The sequence below is a fragment of the Anomalospiza imberbis genome, chromosome 7 (assembly GCF_031753505.1).
Source record: "Anomalospiza imberbis isolate Cuckoo-Finch-1a 21T00152 chromosome 7, ASM3175350v1, whole genome shotgun sequence".
In the NCBI taxonomy this organism is placed as follows: Eukaryota; Metazoa; Chordata; class Aves; order Passeriformes; family Viduidae; genus Anomalospiza; species Anomalospiza imberbis.
The window spans coordinates 477,285-490,358 of NC_089687.1; the positions used below are offsets into that span (position 1 = coordinate 477,285).

General features: G+C 50.6%; 1 protein-coding gene across 1 annotated transcript in view; it reads left to right on the forward strand.

The window, feature by feature from the left end:
* Positions 1 to 642: 642 nt before the first annotated feature.
* The window catches only part of ACVR1 (activin A receptor type 1), a 46,673-nt gene continuing 34,241 nt past the window's right edge, over positions 643 to 13,074 (forward strand). Inside the window, exon 1 of the mRNA XM_068195077.1 lies at positions 643 to 779. The gene's annotated coding sequence lies outside the window, so the exon portion shown is untranslated. The remainder of the gene's footprint in view (positions 780 to 13,074) is intronic.

A 13,074-nucleotide genomic window follows, 5' to 3' on the forward strand; every position in this document is an offset into this window, starting at 1 on the left:
AGTGTCCTCCCGGGACCATCCCAGAGGCACCGGGACACGGCACGGACACGGCTGTGCCCCGAGCTCTGGAGTGTCCTCCCGGGACCATCCCAGAGGCACCGGGACACGGCACGGACACGGCTGTGCCCCGAGCTCTGGAGTGTCCTCCCGGGGCCATCCCAGAGGCACCGAGACACAGCACGGACACGGCTGTGCCCCGAGCTCTGGAGTGTCCTCCCGGGGCCATCCCAGAGGCACCGGGACACAGCACGGACACGGCTGTGCCCTGAACCCGGACCCGGGCCCAAACCGGAACCCGGGCCCGATCCCGATCCCGATCCCGATCCCGATCCCGATCCCGATCCCCAGCCCGATCCCGAGCCCGATCCCGATCCCGAGCCCGATCCCGATCCCGATCCCGAGCCCGATCCCGATCCCGATCCCGATCCCGATCCCCAGCCCGATCCCGATCCCGAGCCCGATCCCGATCCCGATCCCGAGCCCGAGCCCGAGCCCGATCCCGATCCCGAGCCCGATCCCGATCCCGAGCCCGAGCCCGAGCCCGATCCCGATCCCGCGCCCGCCGTGCCCCGCGGCGCCGGCAGGGGGCGCTGGGCGCGGCGGCGGGCGGAAGTGACGCGCGGCCGTTGCCGGTGCGGGCGCCGCCCCGCCCGCGCTCCTTTGTCAGCGGAGCCGCCGCCGCCCGCGGCCGCCCCCGGCCCCGCCGGCCCGAGCGGGGCAGCGCCGCAGCACGGCCAGCTCGGCCCGCCCCGTGCCGCCCCGTCGCGCCGGCCCAGCGGGTGAGTCCCTGCCGCCGGAGCGGGTCGGCGCCGCCGCCGGGTCCCCGGTGCGGGCGGGGGGCGCACAAAGGCCCCGCGGCGCCGCGGCCGCGCTCGGGGGCGCAGCATCGCCGCGGCGGCGCGGGGCGGGCAGGGCCGGGCTTCCCCTTGATAGCGCGCGGCGTTCCGGCCGGGCAGCCTTAGTTTCCCTCCGCGGCTGCGGGAGCTGGCCGGCCGGGGGCGCGGAGCGCGGCGAGCGCCCCGTGGGTGCGCTGCGCTGCCCGCGGCGGTGCGCTGGAAGCCCGAGGTGTGGTGGGCATGGAAAGGGGCAGGCCCAAGTCCCCGGTGCCAGGTCACGCCGCAGGTGCCGCGGCCGGAGCCGCTGGGGCGGGGAGGCAGCGGGCCCGGAGCCGCCGGCGTCCGCAGCCCGCCCGCCCTGGGCTCCGGGGGCTGGAGGGGCAGGACGGGCCCGGCTCCTGCCGGGGCTCCGGCCGTGCGGGGAGCACGGTCCCGGGGCAGACGGTGGCTCTCAGCCCGCTCGGGTGTGCGTGTGAGCCTGGAGGCTCTAAACCCGCGTGCTGCTCTCTAAAATCTGGGCCGGGAATCTAGCAGGGGAAGCTGCCCAGGCAGTCTTTCCAACTCTGTCTATAAAAAGTGCTGAAAGAACTTGTTTCTAGCAGTACTTTTACATAACTTGAAACTAAACCACTTTGTTTTCCAATGATTGAGAGAGCGGCTCGCCTTCATCAGGTTCTCAAAGAGCTGGGGTTCGTGTAGGTGTGCAGGAGGCACCAGTGCCTCGGGATGATGTTACTGTGGGGACTTCAGGTTCTGGGCTGAGCTGCAGAACTGGCACGTTTGTACAAAACCGCTTTTTAAAATGATGCATTGAGCTCTCAGAGGAGAGTAGGTTCTTTTTCCAAATCTCGTGTGTTTTTATGGTCTGCATTGAAGCCCAGCTTCTCCTTGAAGAAGACTCCTGTGGCTATAGCAGTTAGCTGTGGGCAAGGACAAGTCTATTTTTAAACTTTCACTTTTCTTTTGTTTCCTGTAATACGATCTTTGCTATGATCCTTGTACTCATCTTCAGAGGGACAGTGGCGACCTGGAATGCGGCAGGCACTTTGCAAATACTCCCGGAGCCCTGTCCTTGAAGGGCTGGAGCCGTTTGAAGAGTGCTGGGGTGCCTTGCAATTGAAATGGGGAAGCTGGAGTCCTGGCTGTGGAGAGCTCTCAAGTGCACGGCTGGGGCCTTTGATGGCCGAAACCTTTTTTTTTTTTGAGGAGGAGGTGTTAGAGATCTGTTTTAAGGGAACAAAAAGTTCCTGTGTGCCCTGTGCTCTCCCCAGGAGGTGTTAAGTGTGTGCAGAGGTTTGCCTTCCCTCAGGATTTGTTTGCTGGGATAAGACCTGCATTCCTCTGTTTCAGGGGCGGTGTGTGCTCCTTGCCCAGTGGCACAGGACTTGGGAGTAGTTCCTGACTGAAGCTCACTGCCTGTTTGTCTCCTCACACCGAGTGAGAGATGTGTTTTGTTCTGTCTACATTTTGGGACAAACTTTAAGGTCTGTTGCTGTGACTGAGTTCATGCATCAACCTCCTCAGTTTGTAAATAATCAGCTCTTACTGGCCTACATCATGGTTAGGACAGAATTATATCAGGTGAAGCTGTTATTTAAACAAAACAACTTAAGGGGGGGAAAAGCCCTTTTATATGTTTTCACTTTTAAGTCTTATAATGTGTTTCATAGTTTCAAGCTGGGAAAGGGAAATCCTACTGACCTGGTGCTGATGATGTTTCCAGAGGTGTTGCCCATATTCTCTGCCCAAGTTCCACTGCCCAGGAACCACTCTTAACCATTTTAAAGTGATTTATTTGGAAATGAATTTAGAAAATGATTTGTCAGGAAAATACTTTCGTTCCAGAGCTGTGGAGTTTGTAGAGAATAGGATGGCTGTGTTAGTTACTGACAAAATTGGTGATGACCTGGACAGTGTGTGCGGAGGTTCAGCCTTGCCCTCCATGGGCACCACTCAGTGATTTTGGGCATGTTGTGTTCCTGGAGCTTGGAATTCAACACACTTTGAGACGCGAGAATTGTACTGTACGCCTTCCTAGCTGAATATTTGATATTCTGGTAATTGTTCACGCTCTTCTCTTAACGCGTATGAAGTTGGTTGCATATTTTCTGCTGAGGTGACCTGCTAAAGATCACCTCTAACACTGAGTAGAAAGATCCTTTTGCAGGAGAATGCAAGTGTATGGAGGAGCTGAGGTGAAAGGGGAGAGCTAAATATAGCCATTTCCTGCAGAACTTATCTGCTTTTGGGGCTGGCTTTCCAAATGGAACTGGTCTCCTCCAAGCCCTCGGTGAGGGTAGGAAGAGAACATGGGCGGGGGAAAGAACACCCGTGGGGTGTTGTGAGTGGGTTGTGTTTGTGGTTTTTGTTTTTTCCAGCCAGCTGGTACTCTGAAGTCATGCTTAAATTTAATGAAAGCCCGATGCTAAAATAGGATCTAGGGACAGCCGTTGTGAAATAATTAGGCACCCGTTCAGCCCTTCTTGTCCCTGCCAAAAAAAAGCTACTTGAATTCGTTTACATTCTTGGTATTGGAACTCTCAAAAGGGCATCTCGATACCTGCTCTAGTGTGTATAAACAGGTTGAAAACTTGTCCCACTCACCTGTGCAGCTGTCAGGAGCCACAGTAGACTGCAGTGTTGAACACGGGCGATTGCTGAGTGCCTCTGTGTATGAGGATTCAGGGATATCACAGAGGTGGGTGGCAGGCTGGCCTCAGCCAGGGTGTGCACGTGGGTTAGGGGATGGATTAGTTACTTTAGGACCTGAGGGTAGTCAAGACTGAGAGTTTAAGGGCATCTTAGTTACAGAGATGCCAGGTGCTGTCAAGATCCTCACCTGTTGAGCGCTGCTGTGGACAAGTTCTGTGGCCAGATGTTGTGGGTGTAAGGCATTAATATCCTGTACATACCTGTATGTATCTGTTAAAATCAGGAATGATGGTGTTTTCTAGCAGTGTTGGAAAGCTGAATTCACATGTGTTTGAAAACTGTTCTGGGATCACAAATTTATAAAATGCTGTTGACTACAAAATGTATGGAATTCCATGGAAATGCTTTCAAGAAATTCCTTTTTTTCCCCACAATATTTGCAGCCAGAACATCGTTTTAGAGTAATGCTTTCAAAAGCTTAGAAGTACAGTCCAATAACAGTAAGTGGCTGTAGTGCAATAGTTTTCTGTGTTACACTGGACCATGAGTTTGTACCTGACCCAGTCTCAGGTGATGGTAATCCCCTCCTTAACACGTGGCCTTCTGGAACTGTGTGTGTACAGTGCTCACAGCTTCCTATTTCAGAGCGAGTTGCATCTGTAGATTGAGGTTGCTCAGAACCCACTCTGAAATTTCTGCTCTGCTGAGAAGATCCACAGAGACCGAGCCGCAGTCGTAAAGCAGCACTGAAGTGCACCTTTGCCAGGAAGTGCACGGGGTGCTGTTTTCTGGAGGGAGCGTGAGCAGTGTGCCCGTGCTCCCACTGCAGTACGTGCTCAGCCATTCCTTGACGTGGGAGAAAGCAGCGCTGCAGTTCCAGTGCCGCCGTTCTCTGCGGGCAGTTCACGCGCTGCCGCTCCCCTGGGAGGCCGGAGCTGAGCTCAGCATCCATCTGCTCCTGAATGCTCGGCATCAGCCTGGCAGGTAGTGCACGTTGCTCTTTTCTGTGCTGCTGCCTTTCATGCAGTGCCTCACCTTGCTGGCTGCCCCAGTGCTGGCTGTGCTGGTCGCTCTGCAGCGTGCCGGCTCTGCCCAGCTCTGCCCGGCTGTGTGAGCTGTGCCAGGCTCTGCCCGGCTGTGCCCACTGGGCCCGGCTGTGCGGGCTGTGCCAGGCTCTGCCCGGCTGTGCCCACTGGGCCCGGCTCTGCCCGGCTGTGCAGGCTGTGCCAGGCTCTGCCCGGCTGTGCCTGGCTGTACCCCCTGTGCCGGCTGTGCCAGGCTGTGCCCGGCTGTGCCTGGCTGTACCCCCTGTGCCCGGCTCTGCCCGGCTCTGCCCAGCTGTGCCCAGCTGTGCCAGGCTGTGCCCGGCTGTGCCTGGCTGTACCCCCTGTGCCCAGCTGTGCCAGGCTCTGCCTGGCTGTGTCCAACTGTGCCGGCAGTGCCCGGCAGCATGCTGGGGCCAGGGCTTCTTGGACACCGGATTCTGCCAGTGCTGGTGAGAACGTGCTGTGTATTCCTTGTGCCTGCAAATTGGTGTGCCGCCAGCTCTGAAACGCCTCTCAAGCCCCCCAGATCAAGGTCCCTTGTCCCAAGGGATGGAGTTCTGTTTGACTACAAAGGCATTGCAAGTCCCTAAGCAATTGGGATAATCGATATCCTTCAGCTCCACAGTTCCTTCAGGCCTGGGACCTCTTTTTAGCTTTACAGGACGCTGCCTCAGCCTGGGTGAGGTGGTGTGTAAATACACTGACTTGCTAAGGGGAGAAACGCTTGAAAGGAAATACTGTAGAGATCTTAAAGTCACAATTGATGTGTGTAAATGGGAAGGGATGATCTTAGGTAATTCCTTATGTAAGAAATGGGGAATGCCAGGTGTAATCAATTGTCAGCAGCTTTAAAATTAAAGCCATTAGTTTTTGTGTGGTGCCTGTTTAAGCTATAGACTGATTGCAGTGGGATATTCAGGAGCCTTATTCTTCTTTTGAGGAACAGCTGGATCTCTTGGTAGGCCTGTGGGGGGACAGTAAATGCAGGGATTCAGATGCAGTTTTGGGCTTGGGAATTTACCTCTGACTGGGAGGTGTGGAGCTGGGGGCAGAGGAGGGTGGAAGAATGACCCTTTTATGCTGTGTCCTTATGCTTTTTCCGAGCATCTGCTCCTGGCCTCTTCTGGAGTCAGGTTAATGCCGGTTAGGGGTGTGTGTTGTTGGTTGTTCCTGCCTTTGCCTTTGGTGTGCAGAGGCAGTTCAGTGGCTCTCACCCCAGAAGTCCTGTTGTCACTGCATCTCCCCTTCTGAAACACTCCTGGAGGGTCAGACCAAGTCACTGTTCCCTGCCTATGATGCTGCTGGAAAGATGGGTCTGAAAGTGTCTGGAGCCTGTTGTAGAGTAACTCCAGTCTGCTTTAGGGAAAGGAAGGCTTTGGCTTTTTTAAGAAAAGCTTATTAAAACCAAGACCTCCAGACTGGCAATTGTCCAAGGCTGCCTTTGGAGTAATTTCTGTTGTCTGAAATAACCAAGATGGAGATAGAAGATTGTGAGGGGGAACACCAAAAGCTGTTATCTGGGCCTTCTTACAGAAGACAGGTTGCTGCAGCACTTAACCTTCTGTCCAGAGTGCCTGGAATGTTCCTTCTCGGCATGCTGAAGCTGGTCATCCTGTTGAATGGAAGCTGGTGGGAGGAGTTGTCCCTTGTCTTGCAGAGCAGTTGTAGTGAGCTGTGCTCACTGGAGGTCGGGACTTTCTTGTTCTGACTGCAGACCTTACCTCTGCTAATGAGCTGCAGAAGAGAGGCCAACAAACACCTCTTCTAATTGCAGGTCTGCTGTTTGCCTGGCGAGGATCCTGTGACAGCAGGAGCGGGCTGGCAGCCTCCGCCAGCCCTTTTGGCTGTGCGGATAGCTCGGAGCCTAGAAGTGGCTTCCCTTTGAAGTCCTGGAAGCTGCTGAGCCCTGCTTTCAGGAGTCGCTGTGCCTCAGCAGGCCCCTCCAGCCTCCCCCTGGATGGCTTGGGGTTCCTGGCTCGGTGGTTTGAGGCACTCGGGGCTGTGCTTGCGCAAACCTTTTCGCCAGCTGCCGATGGCAGGGGAGTAAGTAGTCCTGCTTCTCCTTCTCCATGTGCTGTTCTTTTTCTGTTCTGGCGTCTCTGGCCATGTGATAGATGCTGGATAAGGCATTCATTTGGTTAAAACTTAGTCTGCCTGTGCTAGGTTACTTCTAACCCAGGTTAATTCCCAGGTATGTTTCTTGTGCTGGTGCTGAGGAGGGATTTCTGAGGGTATGAGTGGCTGAGCAGATGCAGAGGACTGTGAGCTGCCTCGGAGTGTTTGTGAAGGCTGGTGCCTTGCTCGAGGGCACCATGGGAGTGTTTAGTGAGCCTTGGCCTGGTGGACCTGCTGTGCTCCGCTCCCCAGGGAGAGTTCCTGCAGGTCTCCTTGCTGCTGGCTCTCGGCTCTGGCCATGACGCCAGGACGTGCTCTGACACACATTTTTGGTGGTCCCATGCCTGCCTGCCCTCCCTTCTCTGCAGGACAGTGACAGCAGTGGCCAGCCTGTCCCCCCAGCTGCCACGCACGGAGCCAGAGCTGCCCGCGCTGCTCGGGTGATGTCCTGTGCTGTCAGGTGCTGTGGAATGCGAGGTAGAAGAGATGACAGCAAGATCTCCCTAGGAACAAATGTAAAATTAAACAAAATGTGTGTTTGTATTAGTCAGCCTAAACCAGACTGTGCTATTTAGGGCTCTCCATTGCAATAAACTTGTCTCTTTATTTGTGTGGGAGGACTGCAACAATTAAAGTCATTTTAAGGCTGAATTTTAAAGGGGAAAACAAAATGAAAATATAATGGCTTCGTTTAAGAGAATATTAGTTGTATCTTATTACATTGTAATATTTTTATGTTAGAGAATGTTAGAGAAGAGGTAGGTGATATGCTGCAGGTTGTTCATTGGTAAAAGCCGTGTCCATGCTGCATGTCCGTACTGCACATTAAAACTCTTCTTGACTTCATAAGGAGTAATTTTTTTTTTTTTTTTTTTAATCCATTTAGTTGCAGCCCTTACTGCTGCTGGAGAGTAAAGTGCTTGCTGCAGCTGCAGTTGTGGGTAGCTGCCTGCTAAAGCATCAACTTTGAGGGCATGAGCTGGAGTGATGAACAACATAGAGAATAAAAATTTTCCATTCTCCAGAAGTTGCTGAATAGAACTTAAAGACCAACTGGCAATAAAGATAGAGATATAAAAGTATGTGCACAGGATGATAAATGTGAGTGGAACCAGTGGGAAAAAAAGAGAAAAAAGGACAATTCCAGCTGATTTCAGGATCAGGAGGATGATTTGGCAATGGAGTTTGTGGCAGTCAATCTTGTAGGTTTACACTGTGTTCTACTCCTCATTTTCTGTTGTCAGAACAAAAGCGTGTACAACTTTTAGTGCACCAGTCTGAGTATTAAACTAACAAATTCCTATCTCCTTAGGCATGGAATTACAATAAGTTGTGCATTTTAAAAAAGGCTATTTTTAATTTGACTTCTAAATACTGGCTCAAGTTAAATGATAAGGAAGAGCATTTGAGTTGTACCCTTAGCACACGAAAAAATACTGGTCCTTGTGAATTAAAAAAAAAAAACGCACAGTAAAATGGAAGGGTGTGTTCTCTTGGGGATTGTGATTACAATAGAAAAATGAATACTCGGAAAACTTAGAAATTGTTTTCTGGACATGCATTCTTCCATATTGAGCATTGATCTTGGTAACTTTTATTCCACTTGACCTTTATTTTTGGACTGAGTTGCAAAACCTGTCTAGATCCTGAGTCTAAATGAAATGATGATGATTAAAATTGCCACGCAAGCACCTTTCTACTCCACCCATTTTCCTTCTTAGGGGGGACTAGGTGTGTATGTGGTGTGGGACCATCTCTGCTTATCTCTTGGCTTGGGAGCTGTCCTCCCTGCCAGAGGGAGCACAGGATCTTACTTTGATGTCTTGTTCCTCTCCCTTCAGCTCAGTTGGGCAGCGCTTTGTGCCCAGACCAGCTGGCAAACGCCCGTCTGTGAGAGCAGAGGTGCATCTCTGCGGTTAGGATGAAGGTTAAAGCCTTTGAGTCTTGGCTGTCCTCCATCTTCTTTGCATAATTTGAACCCGTCTCTGTCCAGAAAGAAACATTCAAGTTATTTCAAGTCACTGGGCTAGAAGAAAAAGCTCCACCTAAAAGACTGCTCAGCAACGTGGGCTGTGTTGCCGCACCTCACATCCCCAGGTCGTGTGCTGCGACGGCACGGCTGGGAGGTGGCTGCTGGCTTCCTTGGCCTTTCCTCCGTGTCTGCTCTCATGGAGCCTGCCCTGGGCTCTTGCTCTTGAGCCTGTGCACTTCTTAAATTCTTCAACAACTCCTTGGCATCGCTTTTGCTCTCCCACATTAGTTGGTTGTCCGTTGGGCCTTTACAAATGTGCCAGAAATGCCACGTAGACACTTTCGTGTGTGTTTGTGGACCTGGCATGTTTGCATCAGCATCCAGTGGAGAATGATCTGAGCAACATGTCCCAGCTTGCCGAAACAATAAGGTGTTTTTTCTGTCTTGGTGTAGGTATTTTACATGTTTGTAAGACTCGTGTCATACCTCTAAAGCAAACCTGGGCATGGTTATTCTGGAAAACCTGTTCTAAAATCTGAACCTATTTATTCCCTTCCCTCCATACAGCTTCCTTATGACACAAGTAATATTTTGAAGAATGAGTGAATCAATATGACTGTTCCTAAATTATGGAAATAAAAACCTAAGCACTGTCAGAAGTCTGAAAGAAATATGGTATTTCCATACCTGATGCAAAAGTAGCATGTTTTAATGACTGGAAAAGTCTTTGACTTCATCTTTTTGGTTGGAATTTGATCCTGGACATTGTTTAGACATTCAAAGAAAATATGTATTGGACTTCCATGTGGAACAGTGTCCAGGATTTTGAGGGAACTTGTTTCTCCATTAGGAAAGCCAGAGTGCCATGCAGTGAGGAGCCAGAACAACAAACTGGATTTTGAAGCTCAGTTTTCTTACACAGTTCCTGGAATCTCTGGTGAGGAATTGGTGTTCGTGAGGCTGCAGTACGGTTTTATGCCTTCTGTAACAAAGGATCTGTGAGGAGTAAAACCTACTTTATTTCCATTCTGGGGCTTTGTAAAACTTTGACATGCAGCCCAATTATAATTATGTTGGTTTAGTTCCCAAAGTGGACGCTCTTTATTCTAAAAGAGGCCCTACTGTGTGCAACCAGGAGTATTGAAGGCCCTGAAGTGTTAGTGTTTGAATGGTTTTGGCTTAGCTTTAAAATAAATATCTACTGGATATGGAGCTCTGGGGAGTGGACTAAAGCAAATGGAAAAGGTGAATTAAGGGGAAGCTGTTCCGCAAGGCTGGGTCCATAGAGCCACAGCACAGCCACGCAGCGGCAGATGGAGGCAGGCGAAAGGCCTTCTGAGAGCTCGCTTGTGTTTTGAGCCTGGTGTGAAGTAGGTGCCATTCAGGGGCTGCTGTTCCTCTGCACGGGCTTCTGTCACCACCGCTCTTGCTCTGCAGCACCAGTCCTCTGTGGCCCCAGCAAGTTTCCCGTGACTGCCTGCACTGCTCCTGCGAGGAATAGTGACAACCATTCCTGGCAGCTTTGGGAAGTCTGCCGTGTTTGTCTCCCGGTACTTGATGGTTCTTTTGAGACCTGAGTGAAAACATCAACAGGTTTCTTCCTCGAAGACAGAGATTCACAGTTTTCCTGTCTGTGATGGAAATCTGGAAAGAGGAGCATGTGTGCTTCTTCAGGGGTGTGTGTGCCGCAGGGTGACTGAGCAAAACAAATTGGCAAATCCTTGTTTTTCTGGGGAGGGAAGGAGCCTCACATGGAGCTTTTGGCTGCCTCCTGGTAGGAATTCACATGCCTGTGAAGTGAAAGTGGCCCTGGGCTGCAGGGTTTACGGGGTGAAGAGCCCCTGTGCTGGGAGTGAAGGTGGTCTCTGCTGTAGGGTCTCCTAAAGGAGAGTTCTGGAAAACCAAGTTGGTATTTGGCCCCCATTACAGACACAAGTAACTAGGGGGTCAGTGTGAAAGAGGGGCACTCGAGGACACTTGTGGGACTCTGTCAGAGGAGGCAGTGGCAAAGGGCCAGGCATGTGGCCAAGTCTGTACTCTGTCTCTGACAGAGTAAGTTACTGCATGTCAGCCTATAATTGGTGCTGCTCACCTCTGCACATGCTTCTTGTCCTGGGAGTGTGGATGGACCCGTGGCTGGAAACACGTCAGTGAGGTCTCGGGTGGGCTGCCTGGTTCTGGTGACCACAGCTCGCTGTCGCTGCGGTGCCCCGGCATCGTGGCAAGGTCCTTGCTGGCAAGTCAGGAGAAGTGGGATGGGAAAGCATTGCTGTGTTTGGCTTGGGATGGCCTTGCCTGAGAAGTTCCTGGGGCACATGTGGCTCTCACAGGGTGGGACTGTGGCTTTTACAGCTTTTCCTCGGAGGCGGTGCGAGGGCTCTGCTCCCAGGTTGGAGGCTGGAGAGCGCAGCTCTTTGTCCCTGCACCGGCCGGGACCCTCCTTGGGCGCCCCGGGGTCCCCCAGCGGGGCACGGCTCACCCAGCCCTACCTCAGTGTGCGTAGAAAAGGTTTGTTCTGAAGTGCTGGCCGGTGTGAACGCGAAGGGACGTGAACCCAAACCAGAGCCACAAACAGCAGGGACCCAGAGGCTGTAAATGAAGTTTCTGAGGGGTTGGTGTGCCAGCAGTGGGAAAGGATACCAAATGTGGGGCTTTTTCTCCAAGTTCTGAAATATTCTTCCAAAAATCTTTGGGCTTTTTTGACATGATTGATCTTGTTTCAGTCCTGCAGGTGTGTTTGGTTGTATGTGAAAGAGGGATTCTGCTGAACTTGAGTTCATAAAGGCATATTAATTAAAAAATGAATGTTGGACAAGCCAAAAACACTTGTATGTCATAGTCATAATTATTTGAAAGAGGCCTGTGAGTGTGTTAGCTGACAGCTTGGTGCAGCTTGCAGGTTTTACCCAAATTGTTCTTAGGACCACAGCTGGAGGAAAAAAGTGCTTAATGTGTTACCTTCTTTTTGGGAGATAATTATGGGTCTTGAGTAGCTGCTGTGTCAAGAAGCAAACCAAGGCCAAAGGAAACAGGCTTGTATGGCCAATATGAGTTAGAGCTGAGCATGAAGGTGGGTTTTCTGGTGTAGTAGTTGGTCAGTTTCCTGAGACACCAAGGAAATATTTGAGTATCTGATCTTAAAGGGAGATTCTGTTGATTCTCTGATCTTGAAAGGCTACTTTCTTACAAAACAAGCAAACAAAAAACCCACAAAGAACATGTCTTCTCTGTTAAAGTAATTTAAAATGTTTAAATACAGTAAAGGAACATAGTAAATATTTTCCATGTAAAACATGCAAAAAAATAGCATAGGATTTAATTCTGAATTAAGAGCTAGCAAGCTAAAACTCAGACTAAATTAGACTTAGAACAAATATTTTTGGAAAGATTTGAGGAATTCATGAGATTTTTCATTGCTGAGCTGACTCTCCCCTGAAAGTTGTGCAGAATCAGGTGGCACCTTTGGGGTTGTGTGTCTGGAGTATAAAAGTTAAAATTACTTTAAGTGGCTGAACTGTTTTGGGTTCACTTTAATTTGTATTTTTGTTTACTTGTTTCTCATAAAAACCCACAGTAAATGCTAAATAAAGTTTGTTAAATGCTCAGCCCAGCTGCATCATGAGGAGGGTTTGAAGGTGGTTAAACACGCCCTCCCTTCTAGCAGGTCAGAGATTTTTGGAGGGTGTTTCCGACCTTCCACACTGTCATGGCAGAGTGTGGGCTGGTGGGGCCATGCACAGGGGCTCCAAAAGCAGCAAAGTGCATCCAGGAGCTGAAGCAGGGTGCTCTTGTGTCCCCTGCCCAGGTCACCAGACAAGCTCACCGTGCTGGCTTAGGTCAGCCCGGGAGCTGCAGGTCCGGTGTCCTCGGGCTGGTGATGGGGCCTTACTGGCAAAAGGCCTTGGTAATTTTTCTTGCATAATTAGCACAGTCAGGCCGCTGTAAGCTGTTCTCCAATTAAAAATAAACGTTAAAATATTGTATTTATAAGAGTGAAGACTCAAACCAAATGTATCCTTTTCCATAAAAAATGGGGACCTTTGAATGGAATGAGTTTCTGGGTGTTGGAGTAGAGGGATGGAGAGAGAAATGGTCTTTGAAGACTATTTAGTTAGTCTTAACAAGGTGTTCATTTGTCTTCAACAACAATTGAACCTTTCTTAGAAAAGAACAAAAATTAGTACAAAATCAGATCTAAAATTGGTTCTTCAAATAGTTTTCAACTTCCTGACTTAAATCACCTTGATCAACTTGGAAGCATTAAACGACACACCAAAACCTGAAATGAATATTCCACCCATACAAATGTAACATGCTGTTTTGAAAATTTCAGGTAACCAGGTAAAATTCCAAGTGTGTGGGTTGTGGGGGAATTTTTTGTTTTGTTTGTTTTAAACTTTGAATTTTGAATCATTATGCTCACACAATTACTCAGTTGGGTTTATTTTTCATT